The sequence below is a fragment of the Salvelinus fontinalis genome, chromosome 2 (genome assembly GCF_029448725.1).
Source record: "Salvelinus fontinalis isolate EN_2023a chromosome 2, ASM2944872v1, whole genome shotgun sequence".
In the NCBI taxonomy this organism is placed as follows: Eukaryota; Metazoa; Chordata; class Actinopteri; order Salmoniformes; family Salmonidae; genus Salvelinus; species Salvelinus fontinalis.
Genome location: NC_074666.1, coordinates 25976830 through 25993066, shown reverse-complemented (window position 1 = coordinate 25993066; position 16237 = coordinate 25976830). Strand labels below are relative to the sequence as shown.

The following is a 16237-nucleotide window of genomic DNA, read 5'->3' as shown; positions in this document are numbered from 1 at the left end:
CCGTCATTGAAAATAAGAATTTGTTCTAAAATTAACTGACTTGTCTAGTTAAATAAAGGTTAAAAAAAATTGGGATGGTTAACATGAAAAATGTAAGGTAAATGTCTAATGGTCAGGACTTAATAACAATGTCATAACTAGCCTAAGCTAGACAATATTCTCAGAATGGACTGTTAATAAACCTTAGGACCACATATATTTGACAAGCAAAGCTCAAAGAACTGTCGTAGAAGTATTTCCTCAAAGGAAACCACAAAATAGACACCCATCCCCCTTAGACATCTGTAACTGTTGGTGAATGTAAACATCAGAGCACTGCAGGGAAATGCCTCCCACCTCATAGCCCTCTGACACACACTTGATAACCACAGAGAGATGACTAAATGGAACAATTAATTTTTTTACACATGGCCAAATTTCCAGCTTTAACTCTTAATGTTAAATTTAAAACGATAAGTGGCCCGTCAGTGTTAATCAACAGCCGCTTTTAATTGTCACCCAAAAGCTCATACTAGTGCATGAATGTAGGATGACTTGAAAGTTAAATTGTTGCAGCGAGACAGTGTTTCTGAAGACTGCGCTCCTCTTTCCTGTGAGTGAGGGACAACAGGAAGTGAGGTGAAGAACATATGTAGGTGGTCCACACAGTGATCACAATAGAAAAGATTTCACATGAATTTGGATAGAAGGTGTTTGAATATCTACCTGCATGGGCTCTATGGGTGAGATCTCCTCTCTATATCAGCTCAATATAACTAATTCAAAAGTAATTATAGCTCAATGCCTACTTCAAATAACATTTTATTGGTCACATACACATATTTAGAAGATATTATTGCGGGTGTAGCGAAATGCTTGTGTTCCTAGTTTCAACAGTGCAGTAGTATCTAACAATTCACAATACACAAATCTAAAAGTAAAACAATGGAATTAAGAAATATATAAATGTTAGGACGAGCAATGTCGGAGTGGCAATGGCTAAAATAAAATAGAATACAGTATATACATATAAGATGAGTAAAGCAGCATGTAAATATTATTAAAGTGACTAGTGTCCCAGTATTAAAGTGGCCAGTGATTCCATGACCATGTTGTCGTGTCTTTGGCATCATTAAAAGTGAAGACTGTTATTTTATCAAATCAATTCTCTAATTATTATTACGTGATTAAACTAATCATGTAAATGTAATTAACTAGGAAGTCGGGACACCAAGGAAAATCTTCAGATTACCAAGTTATAATTTTCCCGAATATAACTCTTCAGATATTTTCATATCTGATCAATTAGTCTTCTATTAATGAATTATTATTTACCTTACGTCAGTCGCATTCCAAACGCTGTAAATTGTTGGTTATCTGCACGAACCCAGCCTTTACAATGAATCATTCATACACCAATTGGCTTAATAATTTATTTACTAACTAAATAATCAGAGAAATGCATAAACAAACAAACAGTAGATAGGTTGCTAACAAGGATAGGGAAGGTTCCCCAGTGGGCTAAGCCAATATGACGGCTTGGTGGACAAAGGGAAGTGTGTGGACAGAAAGAGCGGGAAAGACAAAAGGGATCACTACACACAGTTGATAATTATATTAATTGAAATGCTAATCCTTTGCACATGAACGCTCACTCATTCGGGAATAATAGCGATCAATATATATTTACACCCATGTGTCGTCGTGATCTCTTCGCATCCCAGGTTTACATAATTTCTAGCTACAGACTAGTAATTAGTATTGAAGATTTGCTCTTATTCTGTAGGGATCGATAGTCTCAGAGTTTAACCATTTCCAGCCGTGTAGCCAATGCTCCACGTGATATGGTTAGGAATTCAATAACTATTCGCAATCACACCTCACGCTGTGGGTTTGCTTAGTCTTGGTATTCAAACCTGTGCCACCTCAGTTTACACAGAGGTACGTGTGTTCTGAAGAGGATTTCCTCAGGGGGGGTTTATTTGTAACAGTAGAAAAGGCAGTTCTATGATGCCTGATCATGTCTGTGCTCACAGGGGCAGGCCAATGACTTAGTTAAACTTTAAAGGGAATACAATTCTCTCACATTAAAGGCTTAACATCACATTACATCATTTCACAAATAGTTTCATCTTCAACTCATTCATTTGATACAAAAATTAGATGAAAACACCATAATTGAGAAATGTGCACAATCAGAGATATACAGTTGAGGATGGAAGTTTACATACACTTAGGTTGGAGTCATTAAAACTCGTTTTTCAACCACTCCACAAATTTCTTGTTAACAAACTATAGTTTTGTCAAGTCGGTTAGGACATCCACTTTGTGCATGACACAAGTCATTTTTCCAACAATTGTTTACAGACAGATTATCTCACTTATAATTCATTGTATCACAATTCCAGTGGGTCAGAAGTTTACCTACACTAAGTTGACTTTGCCTTTAAACAGCTTGAAAAATTCCAGAAAATGATGTCATGGCTTTAGAAGCTTCTGATAAATGATGTCAATTAGCCTATCAGAAGCTTCTAAAGCCATGACATCATTTGAGTCAATTGGAGGTGTACCTGTGGATGTATTTCAAGGCCTACCTTCAAACTCAGTGCCTCTTTGCTTGACATCATGGGAAAGTCAAAAGAAATCAGCCAAAACCTCAGAAAAAATTGTAGACCTTCTGTAGACCTTCTAAACCGTCTGGTTTATCCTTGAGAGCAATTTCCAAACGCCTGACAGTACCACGTTCATCTGTACAAACAATAGTACGCAAGTATAAACACCATGGGACCATGCAGCCATCATACCGCTCAGGAAGGAGACACAATCTGTCTCCTAGAGATGAACGTACTTTGCTGCGAAAAGTGCAAATCAATCTCAGAACAACAGCAAAGGACCCTGTGAAGATGCTGGAGGAAACAGGTACAAAAGTATCCATATCCACAGTAAAACGAGTCCTATATCAACAACCTGAAAGGCCGCTCATTAAGGACAAGCCACTGCTCCAAAACCGCCATAAAAAAACCAGACTATGGTTTGCAACTGCACATGGGGACAAAGACCGTAATTTTTTGAGAAATGTCCTCTGGTCTGATGAAGCAAAAATAGAACTGTTTGGCCATAATGACCATCGTTATGTTTGGAGGAAAAGGGGGGGGGGGCTTGCAAGCCGAAGAACACCATCCCAACCGTGAAGCACGGGGGAGGCAGCATCATGTTGTGGGGGTGCTTTGCTGCAGGAGGGACTGGTGCGCTTCACAAAATAGATGGCATCATGAGGAGGAAAATTATGTGGATTTATTGAAGCAACATCTCAAGACATCAGTTAGGAAGTTAAAGCTTGGTCGCAAATGGGTCTTCCAAATGGACAATGACCCCAAGCATACTTCCAAAGTTGTTGCAAAATGGCTTAAGAACAACAAAGTCAAGGTATTGGAGTGGCCATCACAAAGCCCTGACTTCAATCTTATAGAACATTTGTGGGCAGAACTGAAAAAGCGTGTGCGAGCAAGGAGGCCTACAAACCTGACTCAGTTACATCCGCTCTGTCAGGAGGAATGGGCCAAAATTCACCCAACTTATTGTTGGAAGCTCGTGGAACGCTACCCGAAATGTTTGACCCAAGTGAAACAATTTAAAGGCAATGCTACCAAATACTAATTGAGTGTATGTAAACTTCTGACCCACTGGGAATGTGATAAAGCTGATAAGCTGATAAGCTGAAATAAGCTGAAATAAATCAGACAGACATTTCACATTCTTAAAATAAATTGATGATCCTAACTGACCTAAGACAGGGAATTTTTACTCTGATTAAATGTCAGGAATTGTGAAAAACTGAGTTTAAATGTATTTGGCTAAGGTGTATGTAAACTTCTGACTTCAACTGTAGTTATCTATGTTTCCTGTCTTCTCTGAGGTCACCAAATGAAACACGCTCGTCATTCCCTTCCCTTAAGTGTCCACGGACCATTCCCACCTTCTCACAAGTGGACATTGTGTTTCATTTTCCCATTTTGGGGATTTAGGGGTACGGCCATGTGAAATCCTTTGTTCACTCTGTGGTCTCTCTACATGAAAAGGGGAATAGAGTCTCCGCCAGGAATTTACGACCTGAGATTACGGAACCTGGGTGTAGGAGAGACAGAGAGGGGGAAGCCCCGATCTATACCCAGAAAGGGCCACGTCATGACAATGTATATAGGGCAGCAGCCTCTAAGGTGCAGGGTTGAGTAACCGGGTGGTAGCTGGCTAGTGATGGCTATTTAACAGTCTGATGGCCTTGAGACAGAAGCTGTTTTTCAGTCTCTTGGACCCAGCTTTGATGCACCTGTACTGACCTCGCTTTCTGGATGATAGCGGGGTGAACAGGCCGTGGCTTAGGTGGTTGATGTCCTTGATGATCTTTTTGGCCTTCCTGTGACATTGTGTGCTGTAGGTGTCCTGGAGGGCAGGCAGTGTGTCCCCGGTGATGCGTTGGGCAGACTGCACCACCCTCTGGAGAGCCCTGCGGTTGCTGGTGCCGTATCAGGCGGTGATACAGCCCGACAGGATGCTCTCAATTGTGCATCTGTAAAAGTTAGAGGTTCTTAGGGGCCAATTCAAATTTCTTCAGCCTCCTGAGGTACACACTGTTTGTGTGGGTAGACCATTTCAGATTGTCAGTGATGTGTACGCTGATGAACTTGAAGCTTTCCATCTTCTCCGTTGTGGTCCCATCCCCATGTGGATGGGGACTTTAGAACAACTCCTTGCTCATCATTTCATATTTTTGCTCTTGATTCCTCAGATGAAGGCAATGTGCGCACTCAACAGAACAATGTCATATGTGAATGCAAGCAACAATCACACAAAAACCTCCCTCATCAGCAACGTAACAAGACCTTCAAATATAATAAATTATATTGATAATACATTCTCAACAGATCCTGTAGTAGGTGAGTCATGTAATCATATGTCATGTGAGAAGTTTACTGATGACGGTTTCTCATGCTTTGATGTAACGGTGAACATGTCTTTTCTCAGATGGTGTCAAATTGAATGGGATGTTCTACATTTTAATCGGTATTTCTGGGTTTACTGTTACCATTGTCCTTTTACTGGCCATTCTGTGGACAATTAAGTAAGTTTATAGCTCAACTACTTGTTAACATATCAAACGTGTACCTTTCCTTAATACAGTATCAGCAGTGGATGTGTTAATTCCATACTGGATGCAGTAATATACAGTATAACACTAACTTTTTTCATACCCTTTCCAGGTATCGCACTTTGATTCACACCATTCGAGAGCTGCAGGGTGTTGAGCGTCAATTGGGCAAAGCTCCTCCATCCAACCCCCCAGCTATAAGTCCCCTAACCTTGAGGAAGTGTCTAGTGCGTGAGACTAGAAGCCCACTAGAGCTTGTCTCTGTCACTCTGGGACAGGAGTATCAGAACACCAGCTCGCCCACTCCCCTGCTCAGGCAGACAACCAAGTCAGCTTCTAGGTCTCTCTGGAGACCACAGCAAACGGTAAACTTAGTTTGAAGAAAAAGCTACAGGGTAAAAAAACATTCTCATATTTAAATCTTGCTGTAGAATGTTGTAACAGCGGGGACTTCATTTCCCAGGGTTCTTCATTCAACACATCAGGGCTGGGCATACAGCAACTCATCAAAGCAGGGAGAGAAGGGGTGTACTACAAGGCTAAGATGACGCGTGGCACCTGCAAGGGCCACTCCATTGTCACCTGCAAGATGACCAAAGAGGGTAAGGACAAATCCACCAAGCTTACTACTAAACTCAGCAAAAAAGAAACGTCCCTTTTTCAGGACCCTGTCTTACAAAGATAATTCATAAAAATCCAAATAACTTCACAGATCTTCATTGTAAAGGGTTTAAACAGCATTTCCCATGCTTGTTCAATGAATCATAAACAATTAATGAACAAGCACCTGTGGAACGGTCATTAAGACACTAACAGCTTGGAGACAGTAGTCAATTAAGGGCACAGTTATGAAAACTTAGGACACTAAAGAGGCCTTTCTACTGACTCTGAAAAACACCAAAAGAAAGATGCCCAGGGTCCCTGCTCACCTGTGTCAAGGGGCCTTAGGCATGCTGCAAGGAGGCATGAGGACTGCGCATGTGGCCAGGGCAATAAATTGCAATGTCCATACTGTGAGATGCCTAAGACAGCGCTACACGGAGACAGGACGGACAGCTGATTGTCCTCGCAGTGGCAGACCACGTGTAACAACACCTCACCAGACATCACCGGCAACAATGTTGCCTATGGGCACAAACCCACCGTCACTGGACCAGACAGGACTGGCAAAAAGTGCTCTTCACCGACGAGTCATAGTTTTGTCTCACCAGGGGTGATTGTCGGATTCGCGTTTATCGTCGAAGGAATGAGCGTTACACCGAGGCCTGTACTCTGGAGCGGGATCGTTTTGGAGGTGGAGGGTCCGTCATGGTCTGGGACGCTGTGTCACAGCATCATCGGACTGAGCTTGCTGTCATTGCAGGCAATCTCAACGCTGTGGGTTATAAGGAAGACATCCTCCTCCCTAATGTGGTTCCCTTCCTGCAGGCTCATCTTGTCATGACCCTCCAGCATGACAATGCCACCAGCCATACTGCTTGTTCTGTGAGTGATTTCCTGCTAGATAGGAATGTCTTGTTGTAAGAGTAGGGTAACATCTCACAGCAAGAACTGGCAAATCTGTTGCAGTCCATGAGGAGAAGATGCGCTGCAGTACCTAATGCAGCTGGTGGCCACACCAGATACTGACTGTTATTTTTTATTTTGACCCCCTCCTTTGTTCATGGACACATTATTCCATTTCTGTTAGTCACTTGTCTTTGGAAGCTGTTCAGTTTATGTCTCAGTTGTTGAATATTGTTATGTTCATACAAATATTTACACATGTTAAGTTTGCTGAAAATAAACGCAGTTGACAGTGAGAGGACATTTCTTTTTTTGCTGAGTTTATTTAACGTTGTTAGTCAATACCAAAAAGCCAATGCACAATAATACATGGACCAATCACAGCCCTCACCATCAGAAGTTTACTGTTTGAAATGCACCCAGGAGCTTATACCTACCAAAACAGTTGATAAGCGTGGTTTGTCCTCTCTAGGGGTTACCCACAGGAGGGTAGCCAGAGAGGTGAACATCATGAGGAAGCTGGGTACCCACAAGAATGTGCTGCAGCTGCTAGACTGGAACATCACACAGGGTAAGAGTCACATACTCGTTTATTAAGCGTTCATTGTTTCTGAAATTTGGACCATGAAAAAAAGTTATACAGTAAGGTGGTGTTGTGTGTGTTTAATTTTCCTTTACTCCAGCGCCTTATATGTTGATCCTGGAGTCGGTGAGCAGTGGGACCCTGCGCAGTTTCCTGCAAGTGAATCAACATCAACTGAGCAGGGATGTATTGTATTTGTATTTGCATTGCAATGTACCTTTTGTTTGTTTATCGTGTCAGGTCTTTTAAGAACAAAGCCTCAGGTGAGAGTATCTGAGAGAATCTTCCTGTAGCATCTGATCTGTACCATTTGTGTGTAGGTCCATTCCAACAACATATCAGTCTGTTCCATCACAACATTGTGATGTTATCACATCAAGAGTCGTGTCATTACAGTAGTGCCACCAACAGGCTGTATCATACTGTATCATTGTGCCCAATTTAACACAATTCTTTATATACACTACCGTTCAAAAGTTTGGGGTCACTTAGAAATGTCTGTTTTTGAAAGAAAAGCACTTTTTGTCCATTAAAGTAACATAAAATTGATAAGATATACAGTGTAGACATTGTTAATGTTGTAAATGACTACTGTAGCTGGAAACGGCAGATTTTTATGTAATATCTACATAGGCGTACAGAGGCCTATTATCAGCAACGTCAACAGTGAAGAGGCGACTCTGGGATGCTGGCCTTCTAGACAGAGTTCCTCTGTCCAGTGTCTGTGTTCTTTTTGCCATCTTAATATTTTCTTTTTATTGGCCAGTCTGAAATATGGCTTTTTCTTTACAACTCTGCCTAGAAGGCCAGCATCCCGGAGTCGCCTCTTCCCTGTTGACGTTGAGACTGGTGTTTTGCGGGTACTATTTAATGAAGCTGACAGTTGAGGACTTGAGGCGTCTTTCTCAAACTAGACACACTAATGTACTTGTCCTCTTGCTCAGTTGTGCACCGGGGCCTCCCACTCTTTCTATTCTGGTTAGAGCCAGTTTGCGCTGTTCTGTGAAGGGAGTAGTACACAGCATTGTACGAGATCTGGAATAGCCTTCATTTCTCAGAGCAAGAATAGACTGACGAGTTTCAGAAATAAGTTTTGTTTCTGGACATTTTGAGCCTGTAATCGAACCCACAAATGCTGATGCAATAAAACTGGCCTTCTTTAGACTACTTGAGCTTCTTTAATCAGAACAACAGTTTTCAGCTGTGCTAACATCTTTGCAAAAGGGTTTTCTAATGATCAATTAGCCTTTTAAAATTATAAACTTGGATTAGCTAACACAACGTGCCATTGGAACACAGGTGTGATGGTTGCTGATAATGGGCCTCTGTACACCTATGTAGAAATTCCATAAAAAATCTGCCGTTTCCAGCTACAAGTCATTGACAACATTAACAATGTCTACACTGTATATCTTATCAATTTGATGCTATTTTAATGGACAAAATATGTGATTTTCCTTCAGAAACAATGACATTTCTAAGTGACCCTAAACTTTTGAATGGTAGCGTATACAGTTGAAGTTGGAAGTTTACATACACCTTAGCCAAACACATTTAAACTCAGTCCTTGCTCGCACAAGCTTTTTCAGTTCTGCCCACAAATTTTCTATAGGATTGAGGTCAGGGCTTTGTGATGGCCACTCCAATACCTTGACTTTGTTGTCCTTAAGCCATTTTGCCACAACTTTGGAAGTATGCTTGGGGTCATTGTCCATTTGGAAGACCCATTTGCGACCAAGCTTTAACTTCCTGACTGATGTCTTGAGATGTTGCTTCAAAATATCTACATAATTTTCCTCCCTCATGATGCAATCTATATTTTGAAGTGCATTATTCCCTCCTGCAGCAAAGCACCCCCACAACAGGATGCTGCCACCCCCGTGCTTCACGGTTGGGATGGTGTTCTTCGGCTTGTAAGCGTCCCCCTTTTTACTCCAAAAATAACGATGGTCATTATGGCCAAACAGTTCAATTTTTGTTTCATCAGACATTTCTCCAAAAAGTATGATCTTTTTACTGGTGGCTTTGGAGTAGTGGCTTCTTCCTTGCTGAGCGGCCTTTCAGGTTATGTCGATATAGGACTCGTTTTACTGTGGATATAGATACGTTTGTACCCGTTTCCTCCAGCATCTTCACAAGGTCCTTTGCTGTTGTTCTGGGATTGATTTGCACTTTTCGCACCAAAGTACGTTCATCTCAAGGAGACAGAACGCGTCTCCTTCCTGGGCGGTAATGATGGCTGCGTCGTCCCATGGTGTTTATACTTGCGTACTATTGTTTGTACAGATGAACGTGGTACTATCAGGCGTTTGGAAATTGCTCCCAAGGATGAACCAGACTTGTGGAGGTCTACAATTATTTTCTGAGGTTTTTGCTGATTTCTTTTGATTTTCCCATGATGTCAAGCAAAGAGCCACTGAGTTTGAAGGTAGGCCTTGAAATACATCCACAGGTACACCTCCAATTGACTCAAATGACGTCAATTAGCCTATCAAGCTTATAAAGCCATGACATTTTCTGGAATTTTCCAAGCTGTTTAAAGGCACAGTCAACATAGTGTATGTACATTTCGGACCCACTGGAATTGTGATACAGTGAATTATAAGTGAAACAATCTGTCTGTAAACAATTGTTGGAAAAATGACTTGTCATGCACAAAGTAGATGTCCTACCCGGCTCGCCAAAACTATAGTTTGTTAACAAGAAATTTGTGGAGTGGATGAAAAACGAGTTTTAATGACTCCAACCTAAGTGTATGTAAACATCCGATTTCAACTGTATATTATCTTAATGTTTTATTTAACTAGGCAAGTCAGTTTTGATCAAATTCTTATTTACAATGACCGTCTACACTGGCCAAACCCAGACGACGCTGGACCAATTGTGCGCCGCCCTATGGGACTCCCAATCACGGCCGTTTGTTATACAGCCTGGATTCAAACCAGGGTGTTTGTAGTGACGCCTTTAGCACTGAGATGCAGTGCCTTAGACCGCTGCGCCACTCGGGAGCCCTAATGCTAGTCATGAGATCACAACTTCGAAGGGCAGAAGTTGTGAATGTTGCATCTTTTTGAATGCCATAGGTATGAGGTATTTGATTTAGGCAGAGTGGGACATTAGACAGTTTGAGCAGTTATACCTTACCGTTATGCAACAAGTGAATAGGTAGCTTTTCCCTCTGAGCTTTGAAATATGTATTTACTATAACTATATTGACATACACTATGTGAAACATAGGAGTTGAATTGAATCTAATCAGATGGAGAAAAAAATCCTACTCTTTAGGCTGTGAGCTATAGTATATCCATTACAATACATAGCTCTCATTTCTTAAAAGTCTTGTTGAGGTATATGCTTTATTTGGTGAATCAATTACTGATTATAACAGCTGGACAGAAACCTACCAACTCTACCTGGCCTATGATGGTAGAACGATACACATCCTGATGACAATTATATTTTTTTACATTTTAACATTAGCCAGCTATTGCCGTGGTCATTTTCAGTATTGTCCCCCTGAAAAGCTTGATGCAGTGAATACTACTGAATGATTTATTTATTTTTTATGTCTATTTAGTTTTTTAATTTATTTCATGTACTTTTGTAAAATGTTTAAATTGAAATTTTATTTTGCAATAACCCTTGAGGAAAAACTGAAATGTACATAAATACTTTTGGAAAAAAGATGTATTGGAATATGAGCTGTGAAGATCTGCATTGTATATGGAGTGAATTAGTTTCTGTGACTATTAAAGCAGCCAATGAACTATACAACCTGTCTCCCTTTTTCTTGTACAAACTTATTCGGCGGCAGGTAGCTTAGTGGTTAGAGCATTGGACTAGTAACCGAAAGATTGCAAGATCGAATCCCCAAGCTGACAAGGTAAATCTGTTGTTCTGCCCCTGAACAAGGCAGTTAACCCACTGTTCCAAGGCCGTCATTGAAAATAAGAATTTGTTCTAAAATTAACTGACTTGTCTAGTTAAATAAAGGTTAAAAAAAATTGGGATGGTTAACATGAAAAATGTAAGGTAAATGTCTAATGGTCAGGACTTAATAACAATGTCATAACTAGCCTAAGCTAGACAATATTCTCAGAATGGACTGTTAATAAACCTTAGGACCACATATATTTGACAAGCAAAGCTCAAAGAACTGTCGTAGAAGTATTTCCTCAAAGGAAACCACAAAATAGACACCCATCCCCCTTAGACATCTGTAACTGTTGGTGAATGTAAACATCAGAGCACTGCAGGGAAATGCCTCCCACCTCATAGCCCTCTGACACACACTTGATAACCACAGAGAGATGACTAAATGGAACAATTAATTTTTTTACACATGGCCAAATTTCCAGCTTTAACTCTTAATGTTAAATTTAAAACGATAAGTGGCCCGTCAGTGTTAATCAACAGCCGCTTTTAATTGTCACCCAAAAGCTCATACTAGTGCATGAATGTAGGATGACTTGAAAGTTAAATTGTTGCAGCGAGACAGTGTTTCTGAAGACTGCGCTCCTCTTTCCTGTGAGTGAGGGACAACAGGAAGTGAGGTGAAGAACATATGTAGGTGGTCCACACAGTGATCACAATAGAAAAGATTTCACATGAATTTGGATAGAAGGTGTTTGAATATCTACCTGCATGGGCTCTATGGGTGAGATCTCCTCTCTATATCAGCTCAATATAACTAATTCAAAAGTAATTATAGCTCAATGCCTACTTCAAATAACATTTTATTGGTCACATACACATATTTAGAAGATATTATTGCGGGTGTAGCGAAATGCTTGTGTTCCTAGTTTCAACAGTGCAGTAGTATCTAACAATTCACAATACACAAATCTAAAAGTAAAACAATGGAATTAAGAAATATATAAATGTTAGGACGAGCAATGTCGGAGTGGCAATGGCTAAAATAAAATAGAATACAGTATATACATATAAGATGAGTAAAGCAGCATGTAAATATTATTAAAGTGACTAGTGTCCCAGTATTAAAGTGGCCAGTGATTCCATGACCATGTTGTCGTGTCTTTGGCATCATTAAAAGTGAAGACTGTTATTTTATCAAATCAATTCTCTAATTATTATTACGTGATTAAACTAATCATGTAAATGTAATTAACTAGGAAGTCGGGACACCAAGGAAAATCTTCAGATTACCAAGTTATAATTTTCCCGAATATAACTCTTCAGATATTTTCATATCTGATCAATTAGTCTTCTATTAATGAATTATTATTTACCTTACGTCAGTCGCATTCCAAACGCTGTAAATTGTTGGTTATCTGCACGAACCCAGCCTTTACAATGAATCATTCATACACCAATTGGCTTAATAATTTATTTACTAACTAAATAATCAGAGAAATGCATAAACAAACAAACAGTAGATAGGTTGCTAACAAGGATAGGGAAGGTTCCCCAGTGGGCTAAGCCAATATGACGGCTTGGTGGACAAAGGGAAGTGTGTGGACAGAAAGAGCGGGAAAGACAAAAGGGATCACTACACACAGTTGATAATTATATTAATTGAAATGCTAATCCTTTGCACATGAACGCTCACTCATTCGGGAATAATAGCGATCAATATATATTTACACCCATGTGTCGTCGTGATCTCTTCGCATCCCAGGTTTACATAATTTCTAGCTACAGACTAGTAATTAGTATTGAAGATTTGCTCTTATTCTGTAGGGATCGATAGTCTCAGAGTTTAACCATTTCCAGCCGTGTAGCCAATGCTCCACGTGATATGGTTAGGAATTCAATAACTATTCGCAATCACACCTCACGCTGTGGGTTTGCTTAGTCTTGGTATTCAAACCTGTGCCACCTCAGTTTACACAGAGGTACGTGTGTTCTGAAGAGGATTTCCTCAGGGGGGGTTTATTTGTAACAGTAGAAAAGGCAGTTCTATGATGCCTGATCATGTCTGTGCTCACAGGGGCAGGCCAATGACTTAGTTAAACTTTAAAGGGAATACAATTCTCTCACATTAAAGGCTTAACATCACATTACATCATTTCACAAATAGTTTCATCTTCAACTCATTCATTTGATACAAAAATTAGATGAAAACACCATAATTGAGAAATGTGCACAATCAGAGATATACAGTTGAGGATGGAAGTTTACATACACTTAGGTTGGAGTCATTAAAACTCGTTTTTCAACCACTCCACAAATTTCTTGTTAACAAACTATAGTTTTGTCAAGTCGGTTAGGACATCCACTTTGTGCATGACACAAGTCATTTTTCCAACAATTGTTTACAGACAGATTATCTCACTTATAATTCATTGTATCACAATTCCAGTGGGTCAGAAGTTTACCTACACTAAGTTGACTTTGCCTTTAAACAGCTTGAAAAATTCCAGAAAATGATGTCATGGCTTTAGAAGCTTCTGATAAATGATGTCAATTAGCCTATCAGAAGCTTCTAAAGCCATGACATCATTTGAGTCAATTGGAGGTGTACCTGTGGATGTATTTCAAGGCCTACCTTCAAACTCAGTGCCTCTTTGCTTGACATCATGGGAAAGTCAAAAGAAATCAGCCAAAACCTCAGAAAAAATTGTAGACCTTCTGTAGACCTTCTAAACCGTCTGGTTTATCCTTGAGAGCAATTTCCAAACGCCTGACAGTACCACGTTCATCTGTACAAACAATAGTACGCAAGTATAAACACCATGGGACCATGCAGCCATCATACCGCTCAGGAAGGAGACACAATCTGTCTCCTAGAGATGAACGTACTTTGCTGCGAAAAGTGCAAATCAATCTCAGAACAACAGCAAAGGACCCTGTGAAGATGCTGGAGGAAACAGGTACAAAAGTATCCATATCCACAGTAAAACGAGTCCTATATCAACAACCTGAAAGGCCGCTCATTAAGGACAAGCCACTGCTCCAAAACCGCCATAAAAAAACCAGACTATGGTTTGCAACTGCACATGGGGACAAAGACCGTAATTTTTTGAGAAATGTCCTCTGGTCTGATGAAGCAAAAATAGAACTGTTTGGCCATAATGACCATCGTTATGTTTGGAGGAAAAGGGGGGGGGGGCTTGCAAGCCGAAGAACACCATCCCAACCGTGAAGCACGGGGGAGGCAGCATCATGTTGTGGGGGTGCTTTGCTGCAGGAGGGACTGGTGCGCTTCACAAAATAGATGGCATCATGAGGAGGAAAATTATGTGGATTTATTGAAGCAACATCTCAAGACATCAGTTAGGAAGTTAAAGCTTGGTCGCAAATGGGTCTTCCAAATGGACAATGACCCCAAGCATACTTCCAAAGTTGTTGCAAAATGGCTTAAGAACAACAAAGTCAAGGTATTGGAGTGGCCATCACAAAGCCCTGACTTCAATCTTATAGAACATTTGTGGGCAGAACTGAAAAAGCGTGTGCGAGCAAGGAGGCCTACAAACCTGACTCAGTTACATCCGCTCTGTCAGGAGGAATGGGCCAAAATTCACCCAACTTATTGTTGGAAGCTCGTGGAACGCTACCCGAAATGTTTGACCCAAGTGAAACAATTTAAAGGCAATGCTACCAAATACTAATTGAGTGTATGTAAACTTCTGACCCACTGGGAATGTGATAAAGCTGATAAGCTGATAAGCTGAAATAAGCTGAAATAAATCAGACAGACATTTCACATTCTTAAAATAAATTGATGATCCTAACTGACCTAAGACAGGGAATTTTTACTCTGATTAAATGTCAGGAATTGTGAAAAACTGAGTTTAAATGTATTTGGCTAAGGTGTATGTAAACTTCTGACTTCAACTGTAGTTATCTATGTTTCCTGTCTTCTCTGAGGTCACCAAATGAAACACGCTCGTCATTCCCTTCCCTTAAGTGTCCACGGACCATTCCCACCTTCTCACAAGTGGACATTGTGTTTCATTTTCCCATTTTGGGGATTTAGGGGTACGGCCATGTGAAATCCTTTGTTCACTCTGTGGTCTCTCTACATGAAAAGGGGAATAGAGTCTCCGCCAGGAATTTACGACCTGAGATTACGGAACCTGGGTGTAGGAGAGACAGAGAGGGGGAAGCCCCGATCTATACCCAGAAAGGGCCACGTCATGACAATGTATATAGGGCAGCAGCCTCTAAGGTGCAGGGTTGAGTAACCGGGTGGTAGCTGGCTAGTGATGGCTATTTAACAGTCTGATGGCCTTGAGACAGAAGCTGTTTTTCAGTCTCTTGGACCCAGCTTTGATGCACCTGTACTGACCTCGCTTTCTGGATGATAGCGGGGTGAACAGGCCGTGGCTTAGGTGGTTGATGTCCTTGATGATCTTTTTGGCCTTCCTGTGACATTGTGTGCTGTAGGTGTCCTGGAGGGCAGGCAGTGTGTCCCCGGTGATGCGTTGGGCAGACTGCACCACCCTCTGGAGAGCCCTGCGGTTGCTGGTGCCGTATCAGGCGGTGATACAGCCCGACAGGATGCTCTCAATTGTGCATCTGTAAAAGTTAGAGGTTCTTAGGGGCCAATTCAAATTTCTTCAGCCTCCTGAGGTACACACTGTTTGTGTGGGTAGACCATTTCAGATTGTCAGTGATGTGTACGCTGATGAACTTGAAGCTTTCCATCTTCTCCGTTGTGGTCCCATCCCCATGTGGATGGGGACTTTAGAACAACTCCTTGCTCATCATTTCATATTTTTGCTCTTGATTCCTCAGATGAAGGCAATGTGCGCACTCAACAGAACAATGTCATATGTGAATGCAAGCAACAATCACACAAAAACCTCCCTCATCAGCAACGTAACAAGACCTTCAAATATAATAAATTATATTGATAATACATTCTCAACAGATCCTGTAGTAGGTGAGTCATGTAATCATATGTCATGTGAGAAGTTTACTGATGACGGTTTCTCATGCTTTGATGTAACGGTGAACATGTCTTTTCTCAGATGGTGTCAAATTGAATGGGATGTTCTACATTTTAATCGGTATTTCTGGGTTTACTGTTACCATTGTCCTTTTACTGGCCATTCTGT

The 16237-nt window shown here is 40.8% G+C and overlaps 3 long non-coding RNA genes across 3 annotated transcripts; all 3 read left to right on the top strand.

Moving 5' to 3' along the window:
• Positions 1-652: 652 nt before the first annotated feature.
• LOC129868733 (uncharacterized) lies at positions 653-5088 on the top strand. Its single transcript, XR_008761804.1, has 3 exons — positions 653-722; positions 4766-4913; positions 5002-5088. It is a non-coding gene; the product is annotated as an uncharacterized LOC129868733 (long non-coding RNA).
• Positions 5089-7109: 2021 nt separating this feature from the next.
• LOC129815307 (uncharacterized) lies at positions 7110-10988 on the top strand. The gene is made up of 2 exons (XR_008753409.1): positions 7110-7202; positions 7315-10988. It is a non-coding gene; the product is annotated as an uncharacterized LOC129815307 (long non-coding RNA).
• Positions 10989-11801: 813 nt separating this feature from the next.
• Positions 11802-16237, top strand: LOC129868726 (uncharacterized). Its single transcript, XR_008761802.1, has 3 exons — positions 11802-11871; positions 15915-16062; positions 16151-16237. It is a non-coding gene; the product is annotated as an uncharacterized LOC129868726 (long non-coding RNA).